Here is a 16,837-nt window from a genome sequence, read left to right as displayed (position 1 = left end):
AGTTTTTAAAGACAATTCTTAGAGAGGAAGAAGAGAGAAGAGGAGGCTAGAGACATTCTTGAGAGGTTTTCTATCTACTTCAAGAAGAGGAGCATTTCTACCATGGAGATAGCCCTTGAGGGTTGGAGGACACCATCCATGAGTGGCTAGACATTCTCTTGGGGCTAGAGTTAGCCCTAAGCATGCTTTCTTTATCTTGATTCATGTATTTTTGAGGGGATTTGTGTTATAATACATGTTTTGACATATTTATATACATAGATCTTATTTATTCAATGATTTGTGTGGTTTAATTTTTCCAAAGTGACCATTTCATTCTATCCATATGTCTATGTATGCTAGAATAGATGTTCATATGTTTATCTCTATTTATTGTGTTATTGATGCATGTCTATGTGTATTAATGCTATAGATCTAGAGATTGTCAAGACATAGTGCTTAATATAATGCTCTTGTGGTTCATTTGATGGTTCATTCTCATTTCTTGATGGATTGTGCCTCTCCCTTAGTCTAATTAGTTTAATTTTCATGTCATTGACTTAGATGTAGTGTAGTTACCTTGATTGTTAAATGGAAGGACAATCCATGCTTGTTTTTTAATGTTCCATACTTATGAATGCAAGCAGTATATTTCTCTAATTTTGTGATGTGTTTGGATTGTGAGCTTAAAGAAAGATTAATGGCTTACTTTGATATATTGTGCTATTCATTGTGTTGTCTAGACAATATAGACTTAATTAGTCATCTATGCTTGTTAAAACAACCGCACACACTCACTTTTGTTGTAACATATGTCTTCCCCTCATTAATTATGAATTGAGTATAGAGAAAAATGATACTTAGTGGTGATCTCTAAGTTCCAAGACCCCTCTCTTTTGTTTTCTCTATCCTTTAATTACTTGCTTGATATTGATCTTGTTTAGTTTTAATTATAGTTTAATCAACCAAACAACCTATCTTTGATCACTCGACCTACTAACCTTAAGCCTTGTTTCCACTACTAGTGCACCCTTAATCCCTTGGGACGATCCCTACTCACCCTTGCTATATTTTTAGTTAGTGGTAGTAGTGGCATTTATAAATGTAAAACTTGGCCACACTATTTTGCACAAATTTGGTTGCACACGCGACGGGCACACTAAGTTTTTGGCGCCGTTGCCGGGGATTTAATTGGCAACGCCGTGTTTTGGAAACAATTAGGGATTAGTACTCTTTTGATCATGTCTTTACTTTATTTTTATTTTTGGTTACTTATTGTGTTTGTTCTTATTTGGCTAGGTGAAATTGAGTAAGGAGGTTAAACAAAGGAGACTTCAAAGCAAGGAGCTAAGCTAAGCACAAAAAGAACTAAAAATCTAAAAAAATGCAAAGCGTAGTAAAGTTTGGAAGTTGAAAACAATTGAAGTTGCTTAAGGACCCTTTGTGAGATCTTTCTAACTCAAGCTCTAGTTAAACCATCGGCCCGCGTGGAGGCTTGTTTTCCATTTCTTAGATAAATCGTGAGCCTGCGTGGAGGCAATTTACTTTTCTTTGTATGTTGTTTAAACATGGGAGTAAGGGAAAATTGAATGTAGAGATTTGTTGATTTATTTGTTGCAGGGGCGAAATGATTGTTACTTGCTTGTTATTTACTTTTCTAGTGTATGCATGGTCGTAGGTCTTTAAATCCTACTCTTGTCCCTCCTAATTTGCATCTTGAATCGATTGTTCTTAATCCTAGGGGAAGGGGTAGTTCTCATCACTCCATTTCACCAATGGAGGATTTGAATGATGACCATATGGAGGACCTTGGTCACATAGACCAACAAGGCAACCTCCACCCTAATGTGCATCATGAAAATGTTCAAGTACTATTAGGCATGCCTAGATCATTCATTCACCCACAACAACAAGGCCAAGTTCCATTGGGAATGCCTAGGCCAATATTTGCTCCATAACCCCCCATAGTTCAAGCTAATCAAGGTGTTCGTCTAGCACCACCAATTGTGAATCCTCCCATTGCATTAAGAGACCATTATGTGCCTAATGAATATAATGCACCCACTTGCATTCAATTGACTCCATTTAGAGCACATCACTATGAAATTAAACCACAAACTATTCAAATGCTTCCAAACTACCAAGGACTTCCTAGTGAAGAACCTTATAAGCATTTAGATGAGTTTTTTGAAGTGTGATCCACTGTAAAATACACGGACATGCCGGAGGAAGTGTTAAGGCTTACATTTTTTTTTCTTTTACCCTTAAAGACAAGGCAAAATATTGGTTCAACAATCTTAGGCCTTTTTCGATAACTTTTTGGGCAGAAATGCAACAAGAGTTCTTGAAAAAGTACTATCCGATTTCTAAGACCAATGCCATGAGAACTTCAATTAGAGAATTTTCTTAAGGGGATAGGGAAATGTTTCATGAGGCATGGAAAAGATTTAATAATTTGCTAAGAAAATGCCCACATCATGACATACCTAAGTGGCAACTAGTTCAATATTTCTTTGAAAGTTTACCGGATAATCATAAGGGTATGGTTGATGCATCAATGGGTGGTTCTTATCTTGATAAGCATGAAAATGATGTGTGGTAATTGTATGAAAGTATGAGTGAAAATTTCATGCATAGGTCCTTATCTTCTAAAAATGGTAGAAATCTAGGAGGAAGGAAAAATGTTGGCTTGTATCAAGTTGACAACTCCAATGATATAGCCGTCGAGATGAAATCCTTATCTCAAAGGTTTGATCAATTCTTAATTAACCAAAACTCAGCGGATCAAATGTCTTCTGCCCCTAATCATGTTCATCATCGTGCATCTAATGAATCATGTATGACTTGTTCTAGTGTCTTACATTCTACTTCCAATTGTCCCCATGGACATGTGCAAAATGACAACCATGAGCAAGCCAATGTTGTTTTTGCAAACCAAGGGAATAATCCCTATGACAATCATTACAATCCTAGTTGGAGGAACCATCCGAACTTTTCTTAGAAAAGCCAAGGGGAAGGCTCAAACCCTCCCCAAAGTGGTTTTCAAGGGAAGCATGTTCCACATCCGATGCAAAGCCAACGTTCCCAAGGTTTTAGATCATCATTTCAATCCCATGGTAATCAATTTTCTAATTCTCATTTTCCTAATCAACCATCTTATTCTCAAGGAAATTCTAGGAGTCCCGTTTTTGAAGAGAAAGTTTTGACCTCTCTAGGCACTCTAGAGGCGAACACTCAATTGTTTCATTCTCATTCTTAATCCATTGCTAAGCTAGAAACCCAAGTAGGGCAAATAGCTAGTACTTTAAATGCTAGAGAGAAAGGGAAAATGCCTTTGAATGCCCCACCAAAGCAACAATGTATTGTGGAGACTCATTCCTTATCAGAAAGTCCTATAATAGAGCATGTCAATGCGGTGACAACCTTAAGAAGTGGGAGAATCATTGAAAACCAAGTAGGTATGTCTAATGAAGAGAGTGAACCGGTGTAACCAAAAGTTGACACCCGTCCCGTTTCTTATCATATTCCTCCTTCATTGCATATGCATGATCATTTAAATGAGAAAGTGTCAAAAAGTTATTTGAAAAGTGAGTTCAAAAATGATTTGAAAAATGAATCAAAGCATGATTTGAAAAATGATTTGAAAAATTCTTGTGTTGATGATGTTTCAAAGAAGAATTTTGAAAAAGTTTTTTAGCCGAGAGCTCCATTTCCGGATGCCTTTAAAGGATCCATTTATCTTGACAAGCAAAAGACAAAGGCAAATGAAATCATTGATCTGTATGGGCAAGTGAAGGTTAACCTTCCGCTTTTGGATGCAATCAAGCAAATTTTGGCTTATGCCTAGTTTTTAAAAGATCTTTGCACCCAAAAGAGGAAGAACAAAATCCAAGCACCTAGGAAAGTGGTCTTGACCGAGCAAGTGAGCTCTATTTTGCAACATAACAATCTTCCAAAGTTCAAAGACCCTGGTTCACCTACTACATCTTGTGTCATTGGTGACCATATCATTAATCGGGCTCTTCTAGACTTAGGAGCAAGTGTTAATCTTTTTTCATACTTGGTATATGTCAAATTAGGCTTAGGAGACTTGAAACCGACGTCGGTGGTTTTACAACTTGCCGACCGATCAATCAAAAAGCCTAGGGGTATCACAGAGAATGTTTTGATTAAGATTGATAAGTTCTTCTTCCCCGTCGATTTCATTGGCATTGACACGGAACCAGTCCCAAATCCCAAGAGCCAAATTCCCGTTATCATTGGCCGTTCTTTCTTGGCAACCGCAAATACCAACATCAATTGTAGGACTGAGATAATGAAAATCTCTTTTGGCCACATGAAGGTGAAGTTGAATATTTTCAATCCAACCCCAAATTCAATGGATAAGTATAAAGATATTTGTGTTGTAGAGAAATGTCTTGATAATGAATATGGAAGAATAGAATCTTTACTTGATATTGAGTATTTCCATGGTTTGTCTACCAAAGTGAATTCAAAGAAAGTCGTTTCAAAGATAAATTTTCCAAGGGCATGGAAGCCTAAGAGTTGTTTTAACTAAGGACTATCAACGTCGCTTGAATCAAATCCAATGAGTTCTTGAAGGAACCAGTCGTTGGGTGGGATTTAAAGTGATTTTCACCCCGTCAAGGAGGAGATGCATTATAAGATCTTTGATCTGAGCTAAAAGAGCCCAACGTCTTGCTAGAGACGTTAAAGACTAGTAAATGCTTCGTCGAGTTTACAACCCTATTCCTCCCTCATTTCTATTTTCCCTTTCATTTCTTACGTCGTCTAGATATGTTCTGGAATTCATACACATGGCTAGGATTTTGATTGAGTATGCATGCACTTTTGTTCTAAAAATAGGCATTTTGTCCAAGTTCAATTGATCTCAAAAGAGGTTCGATCGATCGAACATCCATTCCTGCATCCAATCATCTATCTGTTCCATCGATCGAGAATTTCCTGTATAAATTAGCCCTCTATGTATCATTCAAAAGTTTATTTCGATCGATCTAAAACTCCAAGATCGATCAAAATTGTTTTTGGATCGATCTTCACTCCCCACTTAGAAATTTTTTGAGATTTATGAAAATAGGCCTCTTTGTGCATCGTTCGAACATCTCTGTAGGTTTTCCCCTGTCCAATCGATCGTAGTACCTTTTCGATCAATCTCAGTTTGATCGATCTGTGCCTCTTGTTGACCTTGATTTTGACTTTGATTTCATTTTATTTTATTTTATTTTATTTTATCCTCAAAACTCAAAAAGATTTAAAAATAAAAATAATAATAATAATAATAATAATAATAATAATAATAATAATAATAATAATAAAATTTATCGTTTAGTGCACAAAGATCGATCTCAGCATTTTCAAGATCGATCTTGTTCAATCGATTGAAAATTTTTCTTGATCGATCGAACCTGTTGGGAAATGTTTTTAAAAACAAAACCCTAGGGTCATTAAATTGATTCACAGATCAATCTAACAACCCTCTCACCCTCGCCGCTGCAACCCATCTCTTTCCTATCTCCGGCGAGCCCTCCGGCGACCTTCCCGAGGCTTGAAACTCTCTCCTTCATCTTAGATCTCATTTCTCTCCTTCGCACCACTTCTCTCTCTCTCGGATTTGGTAAGTTGTACACCCTCTCTCTTGATTTCCATCTTCAATCACATGTTAAAGATACTTCACATGTTAGATCTAGGGTTGTTAGGCTTAAATCTTGCCATATTTGAAGTTTCCATGATTGTATATATATATATGTGTGTGTGTGTGTGTGTGTGTGTGTATAGTTTTATTTATTTTTTATTTTTAAATCGATTTTGATGTTGATGTGGCCAAACAAGTGACCCATATCATGTTGATGATGTGTGAGAGGGCCTCACAAGTTTGCTTGGGTGCCCCCATGCCTTCCATATCACAGATATGTAACTTTTCGAATTTCCCGTCCCAGTTTGATCGATCAAACTTTTCTCAGATCGATCATATAAAGATGGATCGAACTTTTCTCAAACTGATCTCACTAAAATTGATCTCACATTTTTGTAATCGATCGAACTTCACAGATTTGTATCCCACACTTCACACACCCTCTTATGTGATTCCATGCTATCTCATACATGCCCAATGCCTGTATTTTTCCCATTGGATGCGTTTTATACTTATATTGTTTAGCATGCTTCACTTACGATCACTGTTTATTTAGCCCCGTCATCACTTGCATAGATTCATGTCCTTTATTCTATTTTGTCTATCTTATTTGACATACATGTTTCTATATGCTATACCTTATTCCTTTATTCAGCTACTGACTTGTTCTGCAAGTTTTCCTTTTATTTTGTAAGCTATGGCTAGGGTCAAGAGTGTTGCCCATGGACATTATCATCGCAGAGTCAAGCGGAGATTAGATGACTAGGCAGGTCCATCTCACGTCCAGGACCCCATTCCAGAGCCAGACCCAGAGCCAGAGTAGGAGGATGAGGCTGAGCAGCCAGAGCAGATACAGGACCAGTCAGAGGCTGGTCCCGCTCAGTCCCCATCAGCCAATTCTAGACTTTAGTTTTTGGCATCTGCATCCTCATCATCCCACGATGAGGCTGAGCGTACTCCATCACCTTCTCCATCTTCGCCCCATCCACAGCCGGGCTAGGCACTTTACAGATCGCTACCGAGATACTCACGCCTTAAAGTGGCACATGAGTCAGTCTTTGATATTTCATTCTTCTCTCGGTACATCTTGACTCGGGCTGCTTGCGAGGATATTAACCGCAGGGGCATTTTAACCATTCTAGCCCCGATCACTTACCCAGTTTACGCAAGGCTTGTTCGGATGTTCTTCCAGAACCTTCGACCTGCCTTGAGTAACCTGGAGGAGCTGCGCACTACAGTTGATGGCCATCCTATCCGCATTACCATGGAGTCTCTAGCCCGATCATGCCGATGCCCGCATGCTTGCCCTCCTGAGCTTGAGCTCGATTATCCTATCTTGGAGAGGCGGCCTTCCTATGCATTTATGGCAGAGGCAGTTATAGGCCATTACAGTGAGGGTGACATTTTTGCTACTCACACCTATCTGCCCGATGATCTGTGGTTCTTTGATTCGGTCCTGTACCGAAATGTGTTCATGGCCGGCCACAAGATTTAGAGGCGCGGCGATTATTTGACAGCTTTATATACTCTTTACACAGGGTGTTGGATTTTTATTCCAGCCCTCTACTGGACCGTGATGATGAAGCTTTATGCTGACTACATCAGCAAGGCCAAGCCCAAGCGGGCTAAGTACCTTCCATTTGGCAATCTGATCACTCAGATCCTCCGGGATCAGCGCTATCCATTCCGTCCTGATGAGCGCTTAGAAACAGGAGCTTGCCATTTTGGTAAGAAGGACTGAAATAAGAGCTACAATGCTCTTATTAAGAGTCTTTTAGAGGACGCCGTGACAGCAGCAGAGGAGGCAGAGGAGGAGGAGATAGCAGTCGCAGCAGCAGTAGAGGCAGACGCACCAGCAGCGGATGATCCAGCAGTCGATCCGGCTACCATGCGCATGGATATCGATTTGGAGCAGTATCCTGTAGTAGAGTTGCCAGTTCATTCTCCGGAGCAGGCTCAGGATGTACCATAGTTTCTCGATCCAATAGTACTTAAGGCTTCAATTCAGCCACCCGGCTTTGGAGAGCGTCTCCAGGCTTTGGAGGATGCTGTAGTCTCTATCCGTGCAGACATTGTCTCCATCCGAGCTGACATTCCTTCTCTGCATATAGATGTCATGACTGCGCTGCGAGACACATCCCGAGATATCTGCGGAGCGCAGCTAGCCCGTCTTACCTCCTCAGCATGATCTTCATATCTCTCCATTACCTGCTTTTCATATCTATCATGTTTGCAATATTTGATACTGTTGTGATATTTTTACGGCCAGTCTGTTGGCCCAGACATTCTAATGTACATTATTTTTATCATTATTCTTATCTTTTGGTGTACATGCCATATTTTGTTATATTTTGGATGTCATACCTTGTATTGATATATCTGTTTATGATTGACTCCATTAGGTGCATCCCGGTGGCTTCAGTGAGAGAGAGTGTTGCCCAAATTTTTAGGACCACCCTTTTTCCTCTCTTTACTTCAATTTCTTATCCCATTTACACATGCATGTCCACTGTGCATTGTTATTATTCCCCTTTGTTATCTAATGAGCTTTTATCCAGTGCCATCTTTTCAGGACCACAGTTAATACCAAGTTTTTTTTGGGGGGGGAGGGGGGGTATACCACCCTGATAAGCGCCGAATATTGCATATTCAAGCGCCCTTAGTTGCATTAGTTAAGTCCATTATTTGATTATTTTTATATAGATTATCTTCATTTGCATGTTTTTATATATTTTCAGGTTTGTTTCCCAAAAAGGAATAAAAATGATGTTTTGATGAGTTCTTGAATATCAAAGTGTGTAATGCTGAAGTTTACAGCCTGGCAGTAGTGGAGTTCAACTTTGATCGTCATTTTTGACCCAGAGAACTTGAGAAATGGACTTCCATTAAAATATGGAGTACTTAGAGCTTTAAATTAGCTTTCCAAATCATCAAATGGTTCTTCATTTGGAGTTTGGAGCAGAGAGTTATGGCTTTTTTACCAAAGGTGCGCAGAACAGCCTAGCAGCAGTGAAGTTCAACTTTGCTCTTAATTTTCACCAAACTTGAGAACTGGACTTCTATTAAAATATGGTGTACTTAGATCTTTGAGTTAGCTTTCCAAATCATCAAACGGTTCGTCATTTAGAGTTCGGAGCAGAGTGTTATGGCCTTTTTACCAAAGTAGCTCAATGCAGAACAAGTTGAAGAATGTAGAAAGTTGCACCTTTGAGCGCTCGAAGAAGGACCTTCAAGTGTTCAAAATTCGAGTAGAATGGTCCATGACCATCTTTGAGAGCTCGAAGCCTCTTCTTCGAGCGCTCGAAGGAACATTTCAGCCCACTTGCACCTTGAATCCCTCAATTCTGATTTCCATCTTTGATGAGTGGTTGAAGTTGTTCTTTGGTTGAGGGTTAGAGCCTTGTTTGGTGGAGGTTTGATAGACAATATGTCTATAAAAGAAGAGGGGAGAACCACATATAATATATATCATTTTGCAAGATTTGTGGAGGGAGAAGATAGAGTTTTTGTGGCTACAAAGAGGGAGCTTGAAAATGGAGGTTGAAGGCAAGCTTCTTCCTTCCTCTAGGGTATTCATGGGTAACTAATTCTTCCTCTAGGGAGGTGATGAAGCCCCTCCCCCTTGCAAGCATGTTCTAGTATAGTTCTATTTTGGGGATTGCAATATATTTTCTATGGTCTTTTCATGACCAAGAGCACTTCATTGGTTGTAATGGATGTTGATATTTATATGAATGATTTTTCTAAGTTGATTATCTTGCTCTAGGTAATGTCTTACATTAATCATATTGCTTATGTTTTCATGGTGACAATGGAAATAAGGTTATGAAATGGTTTAATGGCATGTTGATAGGTGACTTTGATAGATCATTGCTTTGGAAAATCCTTTGATTGTGTATGCTTAATCTCTACCTTCATGTGCTTCATCATTTTTGTCAAGAACTTGATAATCTTTCATCCAAGTAAGTGTGTTTAAGTTGCATCCCAGTTTAAGTAGTTTAAATACATTCACCTTTGATGGATTATGCTTGTTTAAGGCTAAATGTACTTCTTGTTAATTATATGGCAACTATGTGTCGCTATATAATTCTTGACCATTATATATTGTTTATCCCCTAAATTAGTTCTATATCTAGCATGTGTAGAGGGATGGAGGTAGACTCACTTCCCTAGTTGTCTTTACTCGTATTTTATCTCACTTTAATTCTCGCAAGCTTTATTTTATGAACCTCACATTTTAGTTTTAGTTATAATCCAACAAATCCTTTATAAACCCCCTTATCATTCTAAAAGATGATCCTAGATATAAGTTGCCATAAACTAGCAGTCCCAGTGTTTCGACTTACCCGACCAATAACCCTATTTTACAGTGATTTGTACTATTGCAAAACGGGTTGATTTATAATTGGTAATCGATTCGTCGATCACACCCACTTTGGATACTTGTGTCCCGGCCATTCTTTGCTATAGCTACACTTGTATACTCTTTCCTTTGTTCTTTTGACACATTGAGGACATTGTGCCATTTAAGTTTGGGGGGCTAATAGTGTTAATTGTAGTATTTGCTTTCAATTCAAAATTTTAAGCATGACTTGTGTATTTGAGGGATTGCCTATGATTGGTCTACAATTAGCTATGATTTTGATCTTTTGAGGACTATATTGCTTAAAATTTAAAAATTGCTTGACTTGAGAGTCCAATACTCCTTATATGCCCTATGGATGCCATTTAGGAGTAAATTTTTTGAAAGATTAATATCATGCTTGCATTTGTGGTCCATATCATCCTGATTTTGTGATTATTTTGAGATTCACTCTAGGATTCTACACTAGCACAGGCACACACTAGCATTCATTTGTGGGGTACATGCTTTATTTATTATTGAATTGGTTATATCCTAATTGGGCTAGTAGTGCATTGAAAGCTTTTATTTTGATAAAGGTGGATAACAAACCCTTTTCATTGAGTAGCCGGGATTCTAGCCTCATCAGGCATGATAAGCGCCGAATATTACATATTCAAGCGCCCTTTCTTGCATTAGTTAAGTCCATTATTAGAGGATATTGTACAATTTTAATTCAGTTGTGTATTTCTTTCTGATTTCAGGTATTTTTCCCGAGAATGATCAAAGAAGCAGTTTTGATAACTTTCTGTTAAAATACGTGCGCCATGTAGAGTTCATAGTGGAAGTGTGTCTTCGCTCCAGCCTGAAGAAGCTTGCATAAAAATTAAGCTTGGAGGAAGTGCAGCTGCAAGGCCCCGCGGGCGCCCGCTGCGCCACTGCGGACGCCCGCCAATCCCCCTCACTCTCTGCCAACTTTCACGTGCCCTTAATCAGCGCACGTAGTAGCCCCCGCGAGCCACTGTGGGCACCCGCCGTGCCATCATCGTGGGAGCCTACCAAACACGCCAATGCCATCTTCGATTTTGCAAGCCCCCACGGCTGCCCGCCAGCCCCTCGCGGGCACCCACAGATCTACAGTAGGCAGTTCAACTGCCCCTGAATTTCAGCATCTTGGTCCCCTTATCCTTCTTTTGTGTGGTCTAGCTTCATGCAGAAGGGAGAGCTTGGGATTTTGGGTATAGGGAGTTGGTTTTGAGTGTATATAGAGAGTGGAAGCTCATGATTTTGAATATATCTCACATTTGGCTAAGTTCTAAAGAGAGAAAGAGTAAGTTTAGAGGGTCTTGGGTGTTCTTGAGCTTAAGGTGTGAAAATGGAGAGGGATTCTTCATCTTCTCCTTCATTCTTTGTCTTCATGGGTAACTAACTCCCTATCTAGGGAGGTGATGAAGCCCCATTTTGTAAGCATTGCTATGTTTTGATTTATATTTGGGGTATAATGTATATATGTAACTTTTCCATGAACTAGAGCACTTCATATGATGTAATGAATTTCATTATCTATAAATGATCATTTTGAGTCAACTATCTTGTCTAAGATTGTTTTTCTCTCATGATTATATTTCTACATTTTCATAGTGACAATGGAGATGAGTTCATGGAAGTGATTTTATTATGAAATTAAGGGTTTGATAATCTATGGCTTGGTGATCATGTTTAAGGTTGCATCATAGTTTAGGTAACCAAAACATGTAATGCTTTGATAGATTATTCTTGTATCTTGATTTTATATATTTCTTGAAGGTAATGTATCAATGTTGTGTTGTTGCATTCCACGGTTATATATATATATATTTCCCCAAGTAAATCATTTACTATCATACTTATTAATGGGTAGTGGATTCTTAGCATTAATGTTTTATACACTTTTCAATTCATAATCTTAGTGACAATCCAACAAATCCTCTATAACCTCCTTTATCATTCTAAAAATGACTCTAGACACCTAAGTTGCCATAAACTAGCAGTCTCAGTGGTTCGACTTACCTGACCAATAGCCCTATTTTACAATGATTTGTGCTATTGCAAAGGTTGATGTTTAATTGACAACCAATCAATTTTTGGTGCCATTGCCGGGGACTTGAACACGGTTTAGCAACCGAAGTTCTAGGGTTAATTTTGGTTTGATTGTCAATATTATGATTTGTGAATATTTCTTGTGCGGTTTTGAGCATCTTGGTGTTGAAAGTTGTTTGTGAGATTCTAGGGACTTGATGCTTGCCAAGGGAACGCTAACAAATTTGTAAGTCTAGAGGACTCCAGGTAAGTCTCTTGGCCTTTTAGTTTCGAAATTGTTAATATTGTGTATGTGTAAATTTGGTGATAGTTAAGTTGTGAAGCCCTTGTTGAGGCTATTTTCTTGTTTATTTTCAATTGCGAAGCATCGGTCCTTGTTGTGGCCATTTAATTTCTGTCTTGATAATTGAGGAGAAAGGGAACATCGTATGTGGAGTTGATGGTGATGATTTATTGTATTAATTGTGTGGTGTGTTGTTGATGTTTGGCCGTAGATCATTCTCCTTACCATCTCTAGAATCGCCAGTTGATATAAATTATCTTAAAAGAACTCTTAGACGAACCCTTAGGGAATCTTCTCATATAAGAGAGCTTGAAACTGAATTTAACACAATGGATAAAAATGTAGGAAATGTCAGAAATGAGGGGATTAATAATGATAGGGTCGAAATTCCAAATGTGATTCCTATGACTCTTAGGGACCATTTCATCCCTACCACTTATGCTTCTCCCTCTTACATAGTGATGCCAAATGTTGAGGCCGCTCAATATGAAATCAAATCTAGCACCATCCAAATGCTTCCATCTTTTCATGGCTTTGAAAATGAGGACCCTTATAAGCACCTTGATGAATTCCTTGAAATATGCTCTACCATCAAGCTGAGGGGCTTTCCTGATAATGCTCTCCAATTGCATCTCTTCCCATTCTCATCAAAAGAACGGGCAAAATATTGGTTGAACTCCCTTGCTGCTAATTCCATCACCACATGGGCTCAATTGCAGCAAGAATTCTTAAAGAAATATTATCCAGTGAGTAAAACCAATTTAATGAGGCATTCCATTCTTAGCTTTTCACAAAGCGAGGGGGAACAACTCCATGAGACTTGGGACCGATTTCAAGACCTCTTAAGGAAATGTCCGCACCACTTAATTCCAAAATGGCAATTGGTGCAAGCCTTCTATGCTGGGTTAACCAACCCACATAGATTTATGGTTGACTCATCTTATGGAGGGATGTTTATGTCTAAAAGTGCGGATGAGGTATAGACCTTACTTGAAAATTTGAGTGAAAACTCATTGCAGCATAACTCTCGTAGTGGTCCAACCTCAACCAATACAAAGAACACCAACCCTTGTCAACCAAAAACACTGAGGGAGGAATCCTCCGAGGTGGATGCCATAGCTCATAAATTCTATCAATTGATGGTACCACGTCTCTCCCCCTCTTTGTCGCAAAACTCGGCAAGTGCGGTTTGTGCATCATGTACTAATCCATTCCATCTCTCAGAAGATTGTCCCACACCGGAACAATTTCCTAATTTAAATCAAGAGCAAGCAAATGCAATGTTCTTAAGGCCCAGAAATAATCCATATTCCAATACTTACAATCCCGGATGGAGAGATCATCCGAATTTCTCGTGGAGGCAACAAGCCCCACAAAATTCAAAATTTCAAAATTAAGGGCAACAAAATCAACCCTCTTCTCAATTTCAAAATAGGCAATTTTAGGCCTCCTCAAGCTACCGTCCTCCATACAATCCAAATGTCTCCAATCAACCCCATGTGTTCCCAACTGATGAGATCGTGGCTGCAAACAAGTAAATGATGGAATCATTAAATAAGCAAATGATGGATTCCAACAAACAACTCTTGACATCTTTGCAACCCACTCTCCAACTGGTTCATTCTCATACTCAGTCCATAGCTATGCTTGAGAATCAAGTGGGCCAAATAGCTTACTCCATGAATCAATTGCTCCAAAAAGATAAGGGTAAGCTTCTCGCTCAACCATTTGAAAATCCTAGAGGGATGCATGTGATTGACGAAACCCCTCATCCGAGTGGGCCAATTCATGAACAAGTCTAAGAAATCACCACCCTTAGGAGTGGTCGTGTTGTTGACGAAAAGGTTGATGGGAACAAGGATGAGAAAAATTCTCCTTCGAAAAATCCAAATCCAAGTCCCAGCTCTTCTAATCCAATTTTTACTCATGAAAATCCCAAGCTTGTCACCCCAAATGTGGAAACTTCTTATGAGCCTAAAGCTCCGTTTCCTCAACGTCTCCAAGAGTCGACACATATTGGGAATAAGAATTACAAAATTCAAGACATGTGGGAGGTTTTCAAGCAAGTAAAAATCAACTTGCCTCTCTTGGATTTGTGCACTCAAAAGCGCACTTCCAAAAATCATTTGCCAAAGAAGATAAGATTAACTGAAAATGTGAGTGCAATCATTCAACACAGTGCTCCTCCAAAGTATAAGAATCTGGGCGCTCCAACTATCTTGTGTGTCATTGGCGACAACAAGATAGAAAGGGCCCTCCTTGACTCAAGAGCTAGTGTAAATTTGATTCCATATTCAGTTTACTTACAGCTTGGGTTAGGAGATTTAAAGCCAACCTCTATGGTCTTGCAGCTTGCCGATAGATCGGTCAAGCACCCACGAGGCATTCTTGAGGATGTCATTATCAAAGTGGACAAATTCTACTTTCTGGTAGACTTCGTGGTTCTTGACACGGAACAGGTCTATGACCCAAAGAAACATATTCCAGTGATCCTCAGTAGGCCATTTTTAGCTACGGCTAACGCTTTAATTAATTGCCGAACCGGGGTGATGGATACCGCCTTTGGAAATATACAAGTCAAACTCCACATCTTCCATGCAACTCAACATCCTTCCGATGAGGATAATTATTTCCTTATCGATGTGATAGATGAAGTGGTCGAAGAATCTCTCCCCTTCATTCTAAGCAAAGATCCTTTGGAAACTTGCATGTCTCATTTTGATTTCTCAAACTTTAACATTGACCAATCAATCCAAGAAGTAAATTCCTTACTTGACATTAATGCTGTCATGGATACTCCTCCTTGGAAAATTCCAAAAGAACCGCTTACTCAACTTTCTTCTAATCCTCCAGTCCCTTCCTTGGAGTCTCCTCCACAACTTGAACTAAAGCCGCTCCCGGTTCACCTTAAGTATGTGTTTCTTGGTGCAAATCAAACTCTTCCAGTCATCATTGCTTCTGACCTTTTAAAGGATTAAGAAACTAGCCTTTTAGCGGTGCTACAAGAGCATAAAGAAGCTATTAGCTGGGCAGTGGCTGATTTGAAAGGAATCGACCCTCCTATTTGCATGCATTGTATCTATTTGGAGGAGGACGCTAAACCTTCTAAAGAGGTGCAGTGCCGGTTGAATCCCAACATGAAGGAAGTGGTCATAAAAGAAGTAATCAAGCTATTGGATGCAGGAATCATCTACCCTATCTTTGATAGCAAATGGGTGAGTCCCACTCAAGTTGTTCCTAAGAAATCCAGCCTCACCGTGGTTGAAAATTCCGCGGGAGAGCTCGTGCCACAACGCACCACCACCGGGTGGCGTATGCGCATTGACTACCGGAAACTTAACTCTACCACTAGGAAGGATCATTTTCCACTCCCATTCATTGATCAAATCCTAGAGAGGTTAGTCGGCCAAAGCTTCTATTATTTCCTTGATGGTTATTCCGGCTATAACTAAATGGCAATTGATCCGTAAGATCAAGAGAAGACCACATTCACATGCCCCTTCGGAACCTTTGCTTATTGACGCATGCCTTTTGGGCTATGTAATGCACCGGCCATGTTCCAAAGATGCATGATGTCCATATTTTCGGATATGGTTGAAAAATTCTTAGAGGTATTCATGGATGATTTCTCCGTCTTTGGATCCTCCTTTGACTCGTGTCTCCAAAATCTATCTCTTCTACTTCAAAGGTACAAGGAAACAAATCTCATTCTAAGTTGGGAGAAAAGTCACTTTATAGTCCAAGAAGGCATTGTTTTAGGACATGTCGTTTCAAAAAGGGGAATTGAGGTTGATAAAGCCAAAGTGGAGTTAATCTCTAATCTCGTTCCTCCAAATTTGGTCTATCAAATCCGTTCCTTCCTTGGACATGCCAGTTTCTATCGTCGCTTCATCAAAGATTTTAGCAAAATCTCTCAACCCTTGTGTAATCGTCTTGCCAAGGACGTTCCATTTAATTTTGATGAAGCTTGTATGGAAGCTTTCGTGAAACTACGCACTCTTCTCTCATCCGCCCCAATCATGAAACCGCCTAATTGGTCTCTTCCATTTAAGATCATGTGTGATGCATCTGATTATGCATTAGGTGCGGTTTTGGGCCAACGTATGGAAAAACTTCCATACGTCATCTATTATGCTAGCAAGACTCTCTCCGATGCTTAGTTAAATTACACCACCACTGAGAAAGAATTGCTAGCTGTGGTGTATGCCTTGGATAAATTCCGTTCCTATCTTCTTAGATCCAAGGTTATTGTCTTCTCGGATCATGCCGTTCTTAGGCATTTGCTAGCTAAGAAAGAGACCAAACCCTATCTAATTCGATGGATACTCTTACTTCAAGAGTTTGACATTAAAATCCGGGACGAAAAAGGGACCGACAATGTTGTCGCAGAGCATCTCTCTCATTTACTCATTGAAAAATCTTCTGAATTTGCTGCAGTCCGTGATTCCTTTCCGGATGAGCAACTTTTTCAGATTTCCCATTCCAGTCTCCCTTGGTATTT

At 39.4% G+C, this 16,837-nt stretch overlaps 1 pseudogene; it reads right to left on the bottom strand.

The window, feature by feature from the left end:
• Positions 1-2,364: 2,364 nt before the first annotated feature.
• LOC132280561 (small nucleolar RNA R71) lies at positions 2,365-2,463 on the bottom strand (annotated as a pseudogene).
• Positions 2,464-16,837: the final 14,374 nt, after the last annotated feature.

Source organism: Cornus florida, unplaced genomic scaffold (genome assembly GCF_030987335.1).
Source record: "Cornus florida cultivar Cherokee Brave unplaced genomic scaffold, ASM3098733v1 CherokeeBrave_3.0.0_Hap2_Chr10, whole genome shotgun sequence".
Classification (NCBI taxonomy): Eukaryota; Viridiplantae; Streptophyta; class Magnoliopsida; order Cornales; family Cornaceae; genus Cornus; species Cornus florida.
The sequence above is the reverse complement of the archived record's forward strand: the minus strand, read 5'-3'. Positions and strand labels throughout refer to the sequence as shown.